Genomic DNA, 17673 nt, shown 5'->3' with positions numbered 1-17673 from the left:
GCGCCACTGTCGATGAGGGTCTTGGTAACTTGCACGTTGCTGATGACTGGTGAACAAAGCATTGGGAGGACGCCTGCAGTAGCTGCGCACTTGAGCTGATCTTCCGAACTGAACATGATGGGGCACCCGGACCATCTGAGCGGGCATGTGGCCTCGAGCTTGGGGAGAACTACATTCACTTCATGAGCAAACTGTTTAAAGATACGCTGCGAGGATGGGGCTTGAGCTCCTCCCAAGATGCAGGCGATAACATGCGGCTCCTGGAAGCCCCCAGCCCCCTCGTCTTGATGGTGGTCATCATTCCTTCTGGGTGGCGGCGGTAGTGGAGGAAGGCTAGCTTTGCCTTGAGGACGATCCTCACGAGGCTGGTCCCTCCAGGCGCCCTCGCGAGGCTGATCCTGCTAGCGGTCCTCACGAGGCTGGTCGCGCCACTCCTGGCGCGGGCCACAGTCTTCCCAGCGTCCGCCACCACGCCCCCCTACTCGGCCGTAGCCCCGGTCGCTGCGCTCGGGGCATCGACCAAGGCGTCCTTCTCGAATGGCTCTGAGCTCTTGACAGTCGCTAGTGTTGTGAGTATGCAGGTTATGGAAGGCGCAGAACGGTCGACTACTCTTGGATGACTTGGGCTGGTCTCTGCCGCGCTTGCTGTCCGGTTCCGCCGCAAGCACGGATGCTCCCTTGCGCTTCACGTCCTTGGCATTGGCTTTCTTCTCCTCCAGGTCCGCATCCGGGAGCTCGAGGAGGGAGAGGCGCCCCTCCTCAGCTCTGGCGCACTTGGTCACCAGGTTGAACAACTCCAGAGACGTGCACAACTCCTCGTGGATGGCGAGCTCCTCCTTCATCTTGACGTTGCAGATACCATCAGAGAACGCGGAGATGATGGCCTCGTCCGTCACCTTGGGGATCTTGAGACGAACGTTGTGAGCGCTGGATGTACTTCTGGAGGGTCTCTCCTAGTTGTTGCTTGAAGCGACGCAGGTTACCCGCGGCCGGGGGGCGGTCATGAGTGCCCTGGAAGTTGGCGACGAAGTGGTCGCGCATCTCGTCCCAGGAGGAGATCGAGCCTGGAGGTAGGTTCAGGAGCCAGGAGCGGGCGCCATCCTTGAGAGCCATGGGAAACTAGTTCGCCGTGACTTTCTCGTCGCCGCTGGCCGCCTTGATTCTCAGCTCGTAGAGCTGCGGGAACTCCATGGGGTCAGGGGTGCCGTCGTAGAGAGGAGGCAGATCTGGCTTGAACTTGCCCGGCCAAGCGACGCTACACAGCTCGGGGGTGAAGGCGCGGCAGCCGGCCGTGGTCACCGGGGCACGCCTTGGAGGTGGAGCTTGGTCTTGGCGCCCGCGTGCCGCTAAGGCAAGCGGCGCGGGGCCTTGCCGTAGCAAATGATCCTGGCGCGGTGGTGCGAGGAGTGGCGGAGCGTTCTCTTGCGGTCAAGGGACTTCTTGACAGCTTCTTTCTTCACGCGCGGGCGCCGGACGCGGTGGGTCGCGCCATGGAGCCTCACGCCTTGGCGCTAGGGTACCGTCTTGGTGTAGAGGTGGTGGAGGTGCTTCGTGAGCTACGTCACCCGTGGCTGGTGGAGACCGAGGCAGAGAGTGGGACGGTGCAGCGGAGCCCCCTGCGGCGCGGACGAGCTCGGCGATGCGGTCAAGCCAGTCCTCATAGAGATCGTCGACTGGGCGGTAGCATAGGAGCTCGTGTGCCATGAGGAGCGCGGCCCGTGCGTCCGTGGGAATGCGACGAGCGTGAGACGACGAACCAGCGGGAGTCAGTGATGGAGTGGCGGTGCGGTCGTCCTGTCCCATCGAAGGGTGCAGCGAGGATGCTTGCTGCTCGTTCCCCGTCGGGCCGGTGGCGGCGTTGCGGCTGGCGACGGGGTGGCCCGCCGACAGGGGCCATCTGAGCAACACGGGTGGCGAGGGCAGTCTGGCGCTCGGCGCGGGCGCGGTGTGCGTCCGCCATGGAGATGACAAAGCGACGCGACACGGAGCGACGGAAGGGAAGCTTCGGCACACCCGTACCTGGCACGACAAATGTCGGATCACGGGTTCCGGGAAAAACCTTAGGGTTCGAGCACTGGGGTGCGCCCGAAGATTTCCCCCCTACCGATCCACATCCTAACTCAGCTAAGATCTTACGAACTAACTCAACGAACTCGCAACACAAAGGACACAAGATTTATACTGGTTCGGGCCACCATTGTGGTGTAATACCCTACTCCAGTGTGTGGTGGTGGATTGCCTCTTGGGCTGAGGATGAACAGTACAAGGGGAAGAACGACCTCCTGAGGAGAGGTGTTCTTGTGCTCGGTGAACTTGTGGTTGTTCTGGTCTCTCTCGATCTGACCCTGATACGTCTCCAACGTATCTATAATTTTTTATTGTCCCATGCTATTATATTACCCGTTTTGGATGTTTATGGGCTTTATTATACACTTTTATATTATTTTTGGGACTAACCTATTAACCGGAGGCCTAGCCCAAAATATTTTTTTATTGCCTATTTCAGTGTTTCGAAGAAAGGGAATATCAAATGGAGTCCAAACGGAATGAAACCTTCCGGAGAGTTATTTTTGGAAAGGAAGCAACCCAGGAGACTTAGAGTAGATGTCGGGGAAGCTTCGAGGAAGCCACGAGGCAGGGAGGTGCGCCCTACCCCCCTGAGCGCACCCCACCCTCGTGGCTCCCCTGACCGACTTCTTTCACCTATATATGTCCATATACCCTAAAAACATCGAGGAGCACAATAGATCGGGAGTTCTGCCGCCACAGGCCCCCGTAGCCACCGAAAACCAATCTAGACCCATTCCGGCACCCTGCCTGAGGGGGGAATCCCTCTCTGGTGGCCATCTTCATCATCCCGGTGCTCTCCATTATGAGGAGGGAGTAGCTCACCCTCGGGGCTGAGGGTATGTACCGGTAGCTATGTGTTTGATCTCTCTCTCTCTCTCTGTCGTGTTCTTGAGTCGGCACGATCTTGATGTATCGCGAGCTTTGCTATTACATTTGGATCTTATGATGTTTCTCCCCCTCTACTCTCTTGTGATGAATTGAGTTTTCCCTTTGAAGTTATCTTACCGGATTGATTCTTTAAGGATTTGAGAACACTTGATGTATGTCTTGCATGTGCTTATCTGTGGTGACAATGGGATATCACATGATCCACTTGATGTATGTTTTGGTGATCAACTTGCGAGTTTCGTGACCTCGTCAACTTATGCATAGGGGTTGGCACACGTTTTCGTCTTGACTCTCCAGTAGAAACTTTGGGGAACTCTTTGAAGTTCTTTGTGTTGGTTGAATAGATGAATCTGAGATTGTGTGATGCATATCGTATAATCATACCCACGAATACTTGAGGTGACATTGGAGTATCTAGGTGACATTAGGGTTTTGGTTGATTTGTGTCTTAATGTGTTATTCTCATACGAACTCTATGATAGATTGAACGGAAAGAATAGCTTTGTGTTATTTTACTACGAACTCTTGAATAGATCGATCAGAAAGGATAACTTTGAGGTGGTTTCGTACCCTACCATAATGTTTTCGTTTGTTCTCTGCTATTAGTGACTTTGGAGTGACTCTTTGTTGCATGTTGAGGGATAGTTATATGATCCAATTATGTTATTATTGTTGAGAGAACTTGCACTAGTGAAAGTATGAACCCTAGGCCTTGTTTCAACACATTGCAATACCGTTTACGCTCACTTTTATCATTAGTTACCTTGCTGTTTTTATATTTTCAGATTGCAAAAACCATTATCTACTATCCATATTGCACCTGTATCACCATCTCTTCGCCGAACTAGTGCACCTATACAATTTACCATTGTATTGGGTGTGTTGTGGACACAAGAGACTCTTTGTTATTTGGTTGCAGGGTTGCTTGACAGAGACAATCTTCACCCTACGCCTCCCACGGATTGATAAACATTAGGTCATCCACTTGAGGGAAATTTGCTGTTGTCCTACAAACCTCTGCACTTGGGGTCCCAACAATGTCTACAAGAAGAAGGTTGTGTAGTAGACATCAAGCTCTTTTCTGGCGCCATTGCCGGGGAGGTTAGCACTTGAAGGTATATCTTTAGATCTTGCAATCGAATCTTTTTGTTTCTTGTTTTATCACTAGTTTAGTTTATAAAAGAAAACAACAAAAAAGGAATTAAGGTTGCCTCATATGCTTCATCTTTTTAATGTCTTTCATGAAAATAAGGATTCCGATAATTGTGCCAAAATGCTAAAAGAAGAATGCATTAAAATGTTTGGCACTAAATATTTGAATGATTAGCATGATTGCAATGTTGTTAGTATGAATTCCTTGAATATCCATGATGCTAATGATATGCAAAGCCACAAGCTTGGGGAAGCTATGTTTGATGAAGATGATATTTTTTGTCTCCCAAGTTTTGACGGGCAAATTTATTATGATGATAGCATGCCTCCTATTTTTGTTGATTATATTGATGAAAGTGGATTTGGAGAGGTCATGACTTTATTTAGTAATGATTCCACTATTTCGGAAGAGGTTCCAATTGATTATGATAACAAACTTGCTATCTATGATGATTATTGTGATGACATGTATGCTATAAAGAATAATGATAACCATGAAACTTGTCATCATGATTTTAGTTTTCAATTGGATTATGCCTCACATGGTAATTATTATGTTGAGTTTGCTCCCACTATTATTCATGAGAAGAAATTTGCTTATGTGGAGAGTAATAAAATTTATATGCTTGTAGATCATGAAAAGAATGCTTTATGTGATGGTTATATTGTTGAATTCATTCATGATGCTACTGAAAATTATTATGAGGGAGTAATATATGCTTGTAGGAATTGCAATATTATCAAGTTTCCTCTCTATGTGCTTAAAATCTTGAAGTTATCCTTGTTTTACCTTCCTATGCAAGTTGATTATTGTTCCCATAAGTTGTTTGTTCACAAAATCCCTATGCATAGGAAGTGGGTTAGACTTAAATGTGCTAATCATATTCTTCATGATGCTCTCGTTATGTTACAATTCTTATCTTTTATGTGAGCATCATTGAAATCATCATTCCTAGCTAGGGGCGTGAAACAATAGCGCTTGTTTGGAGGCAACCCAATTTTATCTTCGTTCCTTGATTTTTGCTCCTGTTTAGTAATAAATAATTCATCTAGCCTCTGTTTAGATGTGGTTTTATGTTTTAATTAGTGTTTGCGCTTAAAGAGGAAACAAGGACGCTGCACGCGCTGGCCCCGCCTGGCCTCGATCATCATGGCTCACGTCACGAGAACCTTGCAAGGTTCGCCGTGCCTTGATCTCTCCGCCCCTCGCGAGCCTGCCTAGCGAGGCCACTCCCGAGGAGGTCTTGCGTCGTCCGCATCGCGAGGCTTGGCCCCTCACGAGGGTCTTGGGTTCTTGATGGTGAAGATGGGCCGTATGGTCCTGCCAGCAAAGCCACGCCGCGGGCTGATAACCCACAAGTATAGGGGATCAATTGTAGCCTCTTTAGATAAGTAAGAGTGTCGAACCCAACGAGGAGCTAAAGGTAGAACAAATATTCCCTCAAGTTCTATCGACCACCGATACAACTCTACGTACGCTTGACGTTCGCTTTACCTAAAACAAGTATGAAACTAGAATTACTTTGTAGGTGTAACTGAATAGGTTTGCAAGAATATAAAGAGCACGTAAATAAAAACTAGGGGCAATTTTAGGTAAAGAAGCAATAAAGTTAGTATAGCGATTGTGGGAAAGTGGTGGTACGAGTTGCGAAATTGTCCCTAAGCAATTGACTACTTTACTAGACCGATAGCAAGTTTTATGTGGGAGAGGCCACTACTAGCATGTCACCCCTGACTTGGAATTCTATGCACTTATGATTGGAACTATTAGCAAGCATCCGCAACTACTAACGTTCATTAAGGTAAAACCCAACCATAGCATTAAGATATATTGGCCCCCCTTCAATCCCGTATGCATCAATTTCTATGCTAGGTTGAAGTTTCTGTCACTCTTGCCCTCCAATACATAGTCCTATCAACATACAACTAACCCTATGGTGTGATCCACGAGCGCGCTCATATTATGGGCACCAAAGGATAGCAACATAATCACAAGCAAATTAAATCAATCATAGCAATTCATCAACCACCGATAGGACAACGAAAATCTACTCAGACATCATAGGATGGCAACACATCATTGGATAATAATATGAAGCATAAAGCACCATGTTCAAATAGAGGTTACAGCGGGTTGCGGGAGAGTGGACCGCTATAGTTAGAGGGGGAAGGTGATGGAGATGTTGGTGAGTATGGTGGAGGTGTTGGTGTAGATTGCGGTGATGATGATGGCCCCCGGCGGCGTTCCGGCGCCATCGGAAGCGAGGGGGAGAGAGCCCCCCTTCTTCTTCCTTGAACTTCTCCCTAGATGGGAGAAGGGTTTCCCCTCTGGTCCATGGCCTCCATGGCACAAGAGGGGTGAGAGCCCCTCCGAGATTGGATCTGTCTCTCTCTGTTTCTGTGTTCTCGTATTCTGCCCTTTCACCGTTTCTTATATTCCCGGAGATCCGTAACTCTGATTGGGCTGAAATTTTAACATGATCTCTATCCAGATATTGGCTTTCTTGCGGAGGAATAAGGGCATCAACCTCCGTATGGGGTGGCCACGAGGGCTCAGGGCGCGCCCCTTGCCTCGTGGCCCCCTCGGGCATCGTCTTGCGTTGATTTTTCTTCCCAAAAATCACATATATTCCAAAAAAATCTCTGTCAGTTTTTATCCCGTTTGGACTCCGTTTGATATGGATTTACTACAAAACAAAAAACATGCAACAAACAGGAACTGGCACTGGGCACTGGATCAATATGTTAGTCCCAAAAATAGTATAAAAAGTTGCCAAAAGTATATGAAAGTTGTAGAATATTGGCATGGAACAATCAAAAATTATAGATACGACGAAGATGTATCAGCATCCCCAAGCTTAATTCCTGCTCGTCCTCGAGTAGGTAAATGATAAAAAGATAATTTTTGATGTGGAATGCTACCTAGCATAATCTTGATCATGTAATCTAATCATGGCATGAATATTAAGACATGAGTGATTCGAAGCAATAGTCTATCATTTGACATTAAGATAATAATACTTCAAGCATACTAATAAAGCAATCATGTCTTTTCAAAATAACATGGCCAAAGAAAGTTATCCCTACAAAATCATATAGTCTGGCTATGCTCCATCTTCACCACACAAAATATTCAAATCATGCACAACCCCGAAGAGAAACATGCAATCCAAACTTCAACTGATATAAGCGAAGCACATGAAGCATTCTATAAAGCCATATGTCGGTGTCAAAACCAGCGGATCTCGGGTAGGGGGCCCCGAACTGTGCGTCTAAGGCGGATGGTAACAGGAGGCGGGGGACACAATGTTTACCTAGGTTCGGGCCCTACTTCCTGCTTGATTGATCTTGATGATATAAGTATTACAAGAGTTGATCTACCACGAGATCGTAGAGGCTAAACCCTATAAGCTAGCCTATGATTATGATTGTTGTTGTCCTACGGACTAAACCCCCCGGTTTATATAGACACCGGAGGGGGCTAGGGTTACACAGAGTCGGTTACAAGGGAGGAGATCTACATATCCGAATTGCCAAGCTTGCCTTCCACGCAAAGGAGAGTCCCACCCGGACACGGGACGAACTCTTCAATCTTGTATCTTCATAGCCCAACAGTCCGGCTGTCCGGGGACCCCCTAATCCAGGGCTCCCTCAGTAGCCCCTGAACTAGGCTTCAATGACGACGAGTCCGGCGCATAGATTGACTTCGGCATTGTAAGGCGGGTTCTTCCTCCGAATACTCCATAGAAGATTTTGAACACAAGGATCGTGTACGGCTCTGCAAAACAAATTCCACATACCACCGTAGAGAGTAAAATATCCCACAAATCTAATCTGCTGACAAATTTGATAGCGTGACATCACGCATTGGCCTGGTCATTATTTGAACTGTTTTTCTCAACCAGCTACTGCACATATTGCGAGGCGGTTTTCTTGGCACGTCTTGTCGAAGCAGAGGTCGTGTCCCCTTATCACGGGATTCTCATCAATACGGGTGTGGGTAACCCAACCGCACCATCAATCATGGTGCTTGGGGAATAAGCGAGTTTACCTGGCAAGTGGGGAGGCGCAGAATCCTGGCTGCCTTTATAAGGGGATAAGGACTCCCTTTCGCACCCATGCTTTCTTCTTCCCGATCCATTCCCCTTCGCCCGAGCTCCAGCGCCCGAGCGTTCATCTTCTCCGCCCATAAAGGCCTTCCGAAAATGTCCGGATCCAGAGCAGGAGGCAAGTGGATGGCCTCTACCGTCCAGGAGAAGGATATCAAAAAGCTTCGGGAGGCCAGGTATCTGGCCAAAAAAATCGGCCACCGTCTCTCGATGGCGGGACAGATCGTTCCTACTCCGGAACCCCAAGAAAGGGTTGTATTCCTCCCTCATTTTGTCCGCGGGCTAGGGTTTCCCCTCCACCCGTTCGTTCGCGGCATCATGTATTATTACGGGATCAATTTTCATGATCTATCCCCCAATTCCTTCCTCAACATCTCAACATTCATCGTCGTGTGCGAGGCTTTTCTCCGCATCTTGCCACACTTCGGCTTATGGCAGAAGATCTTTAATGTGAAGCCCAAGGTGGTGAGCGGCGAGCCCGCCGAGTGCGGGGGCGCTATGGTGAGCAAGATGCCCAACAACACATGGCCAACATGTACTTTTAATGATTCCGTCAAAGAGTGGCAATAGCAGTGGTTTTACATCACCGAGCCACGGGACACGGAATGGGCTGCTACTCTAGAGTTCCGATCCGGAGCCCCTCTGCGGCTTACGTCCTGGCCCAAGAAGGGCCAGAACTGGTCTTCGTCCGATGAACTGTCGGTGCTCCAAATGCGCGTTAAAGATATGGAAGACAAGAACATCGAACTTGTCAATGTAGTCCAGGTGATGTTAGTTCACCGGATCCTGCCTTGTCAACACCGGACTTGCAATCTATAGGAATTCGATCCAGCCAAGCACCAGACCCTGCGAGAGCTCTTTGGCTCCTCGCACAAAGACATCTGGAAGGTGCTTTTCAAGTCCGGCAAATCATGGACGGACTCGGCCGAGGACCGCCGGTACCAACTGTCCCGCCCTGCAAGTTCGGTAAGTTTTTATGCGTTTTATCTGCATAACCCACGGGAAATGCTTAATGTGTTTTCCTCAACTCCCCTAGGGCTAGACGAAGAAGGCAGGGCGGATCCACTGTCCGGCCCCGTTGCCCGAAGAACCGGTCGGCCCACTTCTGACGAAGATGCTGGTCCCGGCGCCGTACAAGGCGCCGAAGAAGAAGGCTGAGAAGGAGGCCAAAAAGACCCGGGGCAGCCTTCGTCGCCGCAGCACTTCGGACACAATATCTGAAGGCTCCAACGTTCATTCTGCCTCCGAATAGGATGACAAGGAGGAGGAAGACGAATCCCCAGTGGGGGAAGAAAGAAGAGGGCGGCCTCCATACACTTGGAGGCCGAGTCGCCTAAAAGGGGAAAAGCTCCTCTTCGGGAAGAGTCCACTGCCACTCCCGACAACAGCTCGGTGTGGGATCCCAGGGCCCAGCCCCTGGTAAACTCGTGAGTATAAAATCCAAACACGTTTAGCATCCAGACTCATCATGGCATAATATTTTAACCTGAGCTATATTTTTTGTAGTTCGGCGAGGTCCCGCACCGAATGATCCTCATCAGAGGATTTGCTGAGCTCGGATGCTATGGAGAGCGGGACGCCCCTGAAGGCCCCTTCCCCCAAATATGTGAATAACACTGAGGCTTCGTCCCAGAAGGACCCCGGCCAAGGAGGGCGGAAGAGATCGTGAAAGCGGCGCCTGGAGGTCAAACTTCGGGGGCCGGAGACATGGGGGAGAAGATTCCAATGGGAGTCGATGGCGGGAGCCATCTTGAATTCGGTTACCAGCCGGACGCAATTCCGGAGACCAATACGGCTCCAGAATCAAGCAGGTGGCCTCCTTCGGCTGGAGGGGGCGTGCCTATTCCACCGGAAATCTCTGTCCAACTAGAGGTGCCAGATATTTTGTCGGCGGCGCTGAAGAGAGCCTCCATCATCGATGAACACCGTGCCCTGATGGGTGCGGTGATTAAGGAGATTCAGTCTGCTGAGAGTGGATTGAATGAAGCCTGTATCAGCCTTATAAGAGGCTTTGAGGTATGTTTTATGTGGTTTCGAAGAGTGTCATAGTATGGATAGTAGCCCCTGATACACTGTTCGGTGCAAGAAAGGACCGGATAGAGGATCAATTTTATGTTTGCAGGAAGACTCACTTGATGACATCTCTCTTCTTTCATAAGCAGGCGTCTACAGCGGCTGCTGCCTCTCATACTGCGGAGGTCTCCGGACTGAATCAAAGTCTGGAGCGGGCCAAAGAAGAATTTGGCCGGTTGAAAAGGCAGTTGGAAGATAAACAAGGTATGCGCAAGCCTTGTTCGTGTTCAGTGCGAACAAATTTCTAGTATGATAAAATATGTTTCATTATTTGCGCCAGGGGCAATGACCGAAGTCGAGGCTCTAAGGAAGGCTGTTGCCGAGGCCGAGGAAAAGGCAGCCGCAGAGCAGGCACTTCGTGAGAAGCACGAGGCCATGGTTATTGAAGCTGAGCAGGAGCTTCGAGAGTCCGTGAAGAAACGCGAGACCTTGGAGCAGAGTTTAACGGAGAAAGAATCCGAACTCGCCAGGGCTCATCAGGCCACGCGCGATGCCCAAGGGGAAACCCAAGGCGCCCTGCAGGAGATCCAAGAGGCGAGGACGATCGCGGCAGGTAAGGTTTTTTTCCATGTAAAGCAAGTATTTGAGGAGAAAATCATGTTTCTAATTTTGAGTTCGGATTCCTCCAGGGTATTTGTGGAACTGCTCCACAGCATATCGGATGCCGCCCAATTCTACCAAGCCGAAGAAGGGAACACTGCGGATAAGCTATTCTGGTCACAGTATCTAGCACTGAATTATCCTATGCCTTTTGACGACCAACTGAAACAGCTGATCGAACTGCATAAGTATCATCACAATAATCATCATAGGTAGGAGGCATTCTATCATCATAATAAATTTGCATATCAAAACTCGGGAGACTAGAAATATCATCTTCATTAAACGTAGCATCCCCAAGCTTGGGGCAAACATTAATTGCAGCAAATATATTCTCAAAAACATCATCTTCATCAAACATAGCATCCCCAAGCTTGGGCCTTTTCATATCATAAGCATAATCACTCTCATCATTAATAGTATGGATAGCACCAATAGTATAGCAATTATCATATTCTTCCAAGCAAGTGCCAAAAGGATTTTCAAGATCATAAGAAGTATCATTACCTTCCACAATTATATTTTCATGAGGCACAATAGTAATAGGAGAAGCATTATTTGGGAGAGACATCTTTTTACCTCTCTTCCTTTTTCTTTTCTTCTTCTTCTTCACCACATCATGTGTGGGCTCAATCCTCTTTTTGGAGCTCCTTATTAATGAGATTTGTTGAATAGGAGGCTCCTCCTCGTTACCTGATTCATCATAAGAAATAATAGGAGGGTATTGGGAAGTCTCTTCCCTTTCATTAGTATTCTCTTAATCTTCTATTTGTTTTCTTTTCTTTATGTAATTGGCAATATAAGGATTTTCAATGCAATTCACCGCACAATACATATAAATTTCCTCTAGATCAAAACCAAGAAGTTTATAACGAGAAAATTCCGGAAGATGCTTAGTTATACGTTTCATTTCTTCGTAACCCATAAGCAACCTGAGTTCATTATAATATGCAAGGGAAATCAAGTCATCACAATTTTTTTACACGATAAGATCATGAAATGAACAATTTGCATCGGATAGCTAAATGACCCTCTTCATTGCAAAGTCCACAAGTACGGCCAAGAAAATTTAAATTTTCAGCACAATCATCTAGCCTTTCTTGCAACAATTTAGTTTCTAAGTACTTATGCCTCGTGCAATATCTATCTTCCCTATTTGGTGTGTACTTACAAACCCAATGCACTCCACAAAAATTGACATGTTTATAGGAGACATTTTCATCATAACTAGTGCAATCATCATTAGTACCATAGATATTCAAGGAGTTCATACTAACAACATTGCAATCATGCTCATCATTCAAAGATTTAGTGCCAAACATTTTAATGCATTCTTCTTCTAACACTTCGACACAATTTTCCTTTCCATCATACTCACGAAAGATATTAAAAAGATGAAGCGTATGAGACAAACTCAATTCCATTTTTTGTAGTTTTCTTTTATAGAATAAACTAGTGCTAAAACAAGAAACAAAAAGATTCGATTGCAAGATCTAAAGATATACCTTCAAGCACTAACCTCCCCGGCAATGGCGCCAGAAAACATCTTGATGTCTACTACACAACCTTCTTCTTGTAGACGTTGTTGGGCCTCCAAGTACAGAGGTTTGTAGGACAGTAGCAAATTTCCCTCAAGTGGATGACCTAAGGTTTATCAATCCGTAGGAGGCGTAGGATGAAGATGGTATCTCTCAAGCAACCCTCCAACCAAATAACAAAGAGTCTCTTGTGTCCCCAACACACCCAATACAATGGTAAATTGTATAGGTGCCTAGTTCGGCGAAGAGATGGTGATACAAGCGGTATATGGATGATAGATAAATGTTTTTGTAATCTGAAAATATAAAAACAGCAAGGTAACTAATGATAAAAGTGAGCACAAATGGTATTGCAATGCTAGGAAACAAGGCCTAGGGTTCATACTTTCACTAATGCAAGTTCTCTCAACAGTAATAACATAATTGGATCACATAACTATCCCTCAACATGCAACAAAGAGTCACTCCAAAGTCACTAATAGCGGAGAACAAACGAAGAGATTGTGGTAGGGTACGAAACCACCTCAAAGTTATTCTTTCCAATCAATCCGTTGGGCTATTCCTATAAGTGTCACAAACATCCCTAGAGTTCATACTAGAATAACACCTTAAGACACAAATCAACCAAAACCCTAATGTCACCTAGATACTCCAATGTCACCTCAAGTATCCATGGGTATGATTATACGATATGCATCACACAATCTCAGATTCATCTATTCAACCAACACATAGAACCTCAAAGAGTGCCCCAAAGTTCCTACCGTAGAATCACGACAAAAACGTGTGCCAACCCCTATGCATAGGTTCATGGGAGGAACCCGCAAGTTGATCACCAAAACATACATCAAGTGAATCACGTGATATCCCATTGTCACCACAGATACGCACGGCAAGACATACATCAAGTGTTCTCAAATCTTTAAAGACTCAATCCGATAAGATAACAAAGGGGAAACTCAATCCATTACAAGAGAGTAGAGGGGGCAAGAAACATCATAGGATCCAAATATAATAGCAAAGCTCGCGATACATCAAGATCGTATCACCTCAAGAACACGAGAGAGAGAGAGAGAGATCAAACACATAGCTACTGGTACATACCCTCAGCCCCGAGGGAGAACTACTCCCTCCTCGGCATGGAGAGCACCAGGATGATGAAGATAGCCACCAGAGAAGGATTCCCCCTCCGGCAGGGTGCCGGAGCGGGTCTAGATTGGTTTTCGGTGGCTACGGAGGCTTCTAGCGGCGGAACTCCCGATCTATTGTGCTCCTGGATCGTTTTAGGGTATATGGAGATATATAGGCGGAAGAAGTACGTCAGGGGAGCCACGAGGGGCCCATGAGGGTGGAGGGCGCGCCCAGGGGGTGGGCGCGCCCCCTACCTCGTGGCTTCCTCGAAGCTTCCTTGACATGGACTCCAAGTCTCCCGGGTTGCTTTCCTTCCAAAAATAAGTTCCGTGAAGTTTCAGGTTAATTGGACTCCGTTTGATTTTCCTTTTCTATGATACTCTAAAACAAGGAAAAAATAGGATCTGACACTGGGCTCTGGGTTAATAGGTTAGTCCCAAAAATAATATAAAAGTGTATAATAAAGCCCATAAACATCCAAAACAGAAGATACTATAGCATCGAGCAATCAAAAATTATAGATACGTTGGAGACGTATCAGCATCCCCAAGCTTAATTCCTGCTCGTCCTCGAGTAGGTAAATGATAAAAACAGATTTTTTGATGCGGAGTGCTACTTGGCATAATTTCAATGAAATTCTTCTTAATTGTGGTATTAATATTCAGATCCGAAAGATTCAAGATAAAAGTTCATATTGACATAAAAATAATAATACTTCAAGCATACTAACTAAGCAATTATGTCTTCTCAAAATAACATGGTCAAAGAAAGTTCATCCCTACAAAATCATATAGTTTAGTCATGCTCCATTTTCGTCACACAAGAATGCTCTCATCATGTAGAACCCCGATGACAAGCCAAGCAATTGTTTCATACTTTAGTAATCTTAAACCTATAAACTTTCACGCAATATATGAGCGCGAGCCATGGACATAGCACTATGGGTGGAATAGAATATGATGATGGGGGTTATGTGGAGAAGACAAAAAGGGAGAAAGTCTCACATCAACGAGGCTAATCAATGGGCTATGGAGATGTCCATCAATTGATGTTAATGCAAGGAGTAGGGATTGGCATGCAACGGATGCACTAGAGCTATAAATGTATGAAAGCTCATCAAAAGAAACTAAGTGCGTGTGCATCCAACTTGCTTGCTCACGAAGACCTAGGGCACTTGAGGAGGCCCATTGTTGGAATATACAAGCCAAGTTCTATAATGAAAAATTCCCACTAGTATATGAAAGTGAGAAAACAAGAGACTCTCTATCATGAGGATTATGGTGCTACTTTGAAGCACAAGTGTGGCAAAGGATAGTAGCATTGTCCCTTCTCTCTTTTTCTCTCATTTTTTGGGGCCTTCTCTTTTTTATGGCCTTTCTCTTTTTTTGGGCCTTCTATTTTTTATGGACATTCTCTTTTTTATTCCTCACTTGGGACAATGCTCTAGAAAATGATGATCATCAGACTTCTATTTATTTACAACTCAATGATTACAACTCGATACTAGAACAAAGTATGACTCTATATGAATGCCTCCGACGGTGTACCAGGATTGCGATGAATCAAGAGTGACATGTATGAAAAATTATGAACGGTGGCTTTGCCACAAATACGATGTCAACTACATGATCATGCAAAGCAATATGACAATGATGATGCGTGTCATAATAAACGGAACGGTGGAAAGTTGCATGCCAATATATCTCGGAATGGCTATGGAAATGCCGTAATAGGCAGGTATGGTGGCTGTTTTGAGGAAGATGTAAGGAGGTTTATGTGTGAAAGAGAGGATCATATCACGGGGTTTGGATGCACCGGTGAAGTTTGCACCAACTCTCAATGTGAGAAAGGGCAATGCACGGTACCGAAGAGGCTAGCAATGATGGAAGGGTGAGAGTGCGTATAATCCATGGACTCAACATTAGTCATAAAGAACTCACATACTTATTGCAAAAATCTACAAGTCATCAAAAACCAAGCACTACGCGCATGCTCCTAGGGGGATAGATTGGTAGGAAAAGACCATCGCTCGTCCACGACCGCCACTCATAAGGAGGACAATCAAAGAACACCTCATGTTTCAAATTTGTTACATAACGTTTACCATACGTGCATGCTATGGGACTTGCAAACTTCAACACAAGCATTTCTCAAATTCACAACTACTCAACTAGCACGACTTTGATATTATTACCTCCATATCTCAAAACAACCATCAAGCATCAAACTTCTCTTAGTATTCAACACACTCATAAGAAAGTTTTTACTATTCTTGGATGCCTAGCATATTAGGATTATTTAAGAAGATTACCATGCTATTTAATACTCTCAAAATAATATAAGTGAAGCACGAGAATTCATCTATTTCTTCAAAATAAAACCACCACCGTGCTCTAAAAAGATATAAGTGAAGCACTAGAGCAAATGACAAACTACTCCGAAAGATATAAGTGAAGATCAATGAGTAGTCGAATTATTATGCAACTATGTGAAGACTATCTAACATTTAATAATTTCAGATCTTGGAATTTTATTCAAACAGCAAGAAAAACAAAATAAAATGAAATGACGCTCCAGGCAAAACACATATCATGTTGGTGAATAAAATATAGCTCCAAGTAAAGTTACCGATAGAAGTAGACGAAAGAGGGGATGCCTTCTGGGGCATCCCCAAGCTTTGGCTTTTAGGTGTCCTTAGATTATCTTGGGTGTTCCATGGGCATCCCCAAGCTTAGGCTCTTGCCACTCCTTGTTCCATAATCCATCAAATCTTTACCCAAAACTTGAAAACTTCACAACACAAAACTTAACAGAAAACTCATAAGCTCCGTTAGTATAAGAAAATAAATCACCACTTAGGTACTGTTGTGAACTCATTCTAAATTCATATTGGTGTAATATCTACTGTATTCCAACTTATCTATGGTTCATACCCTCCGATACTACTCATAGATTCATCAAAACAAGCAAACATCACGATGAAAACAGAATCTGTCAAAAACAGAACAGTCTGTAGTAATCTATAGGTTTCGACCAATTATGTAACTCATAAAATTCTCATATAAATTGATGGACCTGAGGAATTTGTCTATTAATCATCTTCAAAAATAATTAACTAAATATCACTCTCCAATAAAAATGGAAGCAATTCTCGTGAGCGCTAAAGTTTCTGTTTTTTACAGCATGATCATAAAGACTTCACCCAAGTCTTCCCAAAGGTTCTACTTTGCACAAACACTAATTAAAACATAAAAACACATCTAAACATAGTCTAGATGAATTATTTATTACTAAACAGTAGCAAAAAGCAAAGAACAAAAATAAAATTGGGTTGCCTCCCAACAAGCGCTATCGTTTAACGCCCCTAGCTAGGCATGATGAATTCAATGATGCTCACATAAAGGATAAGAATTGAAACATAAAGAGAGCATCATGAATAATATGACTAGCAAATTTAAGTCTAACCCACTTCCTATGCATAGGGATTTTGTGAGCAAACAACTTGTGGGAACAAGAATCAACTTGCATAGGAAGGTAAAACAAGCATAGCTTCAAAACTTTGAGCACATAGAGAGGAAACTTGATATTATTGCAATTCCTACAAGCATATGTTCCTCCCTCATAATAATTTTCAGTAGCATCATGAATGAATTCAACAATATAACCATCACCTAAAGCATTCTTTTCATGATCTACAAACATAGAATTTTTATTACTCTCCACATAAGCAAAATTCTTCTCATTCGGAACAGTGGGAGTATCATAAAAGACTCGAATACTAAAAATTCTTTCCACATTAAAAGAGTAATGTTCATAGAAGGGGTAATGATAATCATGAAATTTTTTATAAATATAATTACTACTTTTTATAGCATAAGTATCATCACAATACTCATCATAGGTAGGAGGCATGCTATCATCATAATAAATTTGCATATCAAAACTCGGGAGACTAAAAATATCATCTTCATTAAACGTAGCATCCGCAAGCTTGGGACAAACATTAATTGCAGCAAATATATTCTCAAAAACATCATCTTCATCAAACATAGCATCCCCAAGCTTGGGCCTATTCATATCATAAGCATAATCACTCTCATCATTAATAGTAT

The sequence above is a fragment of the Triticum urartu genome, chromosome 4A (assembly GCF_056163025.1).
Source record: "Triticum urartu cultivar PI428250 chromosome 4A, HENAU_Tu73, whole genome shotgun sequence".
Classification (NCBI taxonomy): Eukaryota; Viridiplantae; Streptophyta; class Magnoliopsida; order Poales; family Poaceae; genus Triticum; species Triticum urartu.
Note: the sequence above shows the minus strand (reverse complement) of the source record.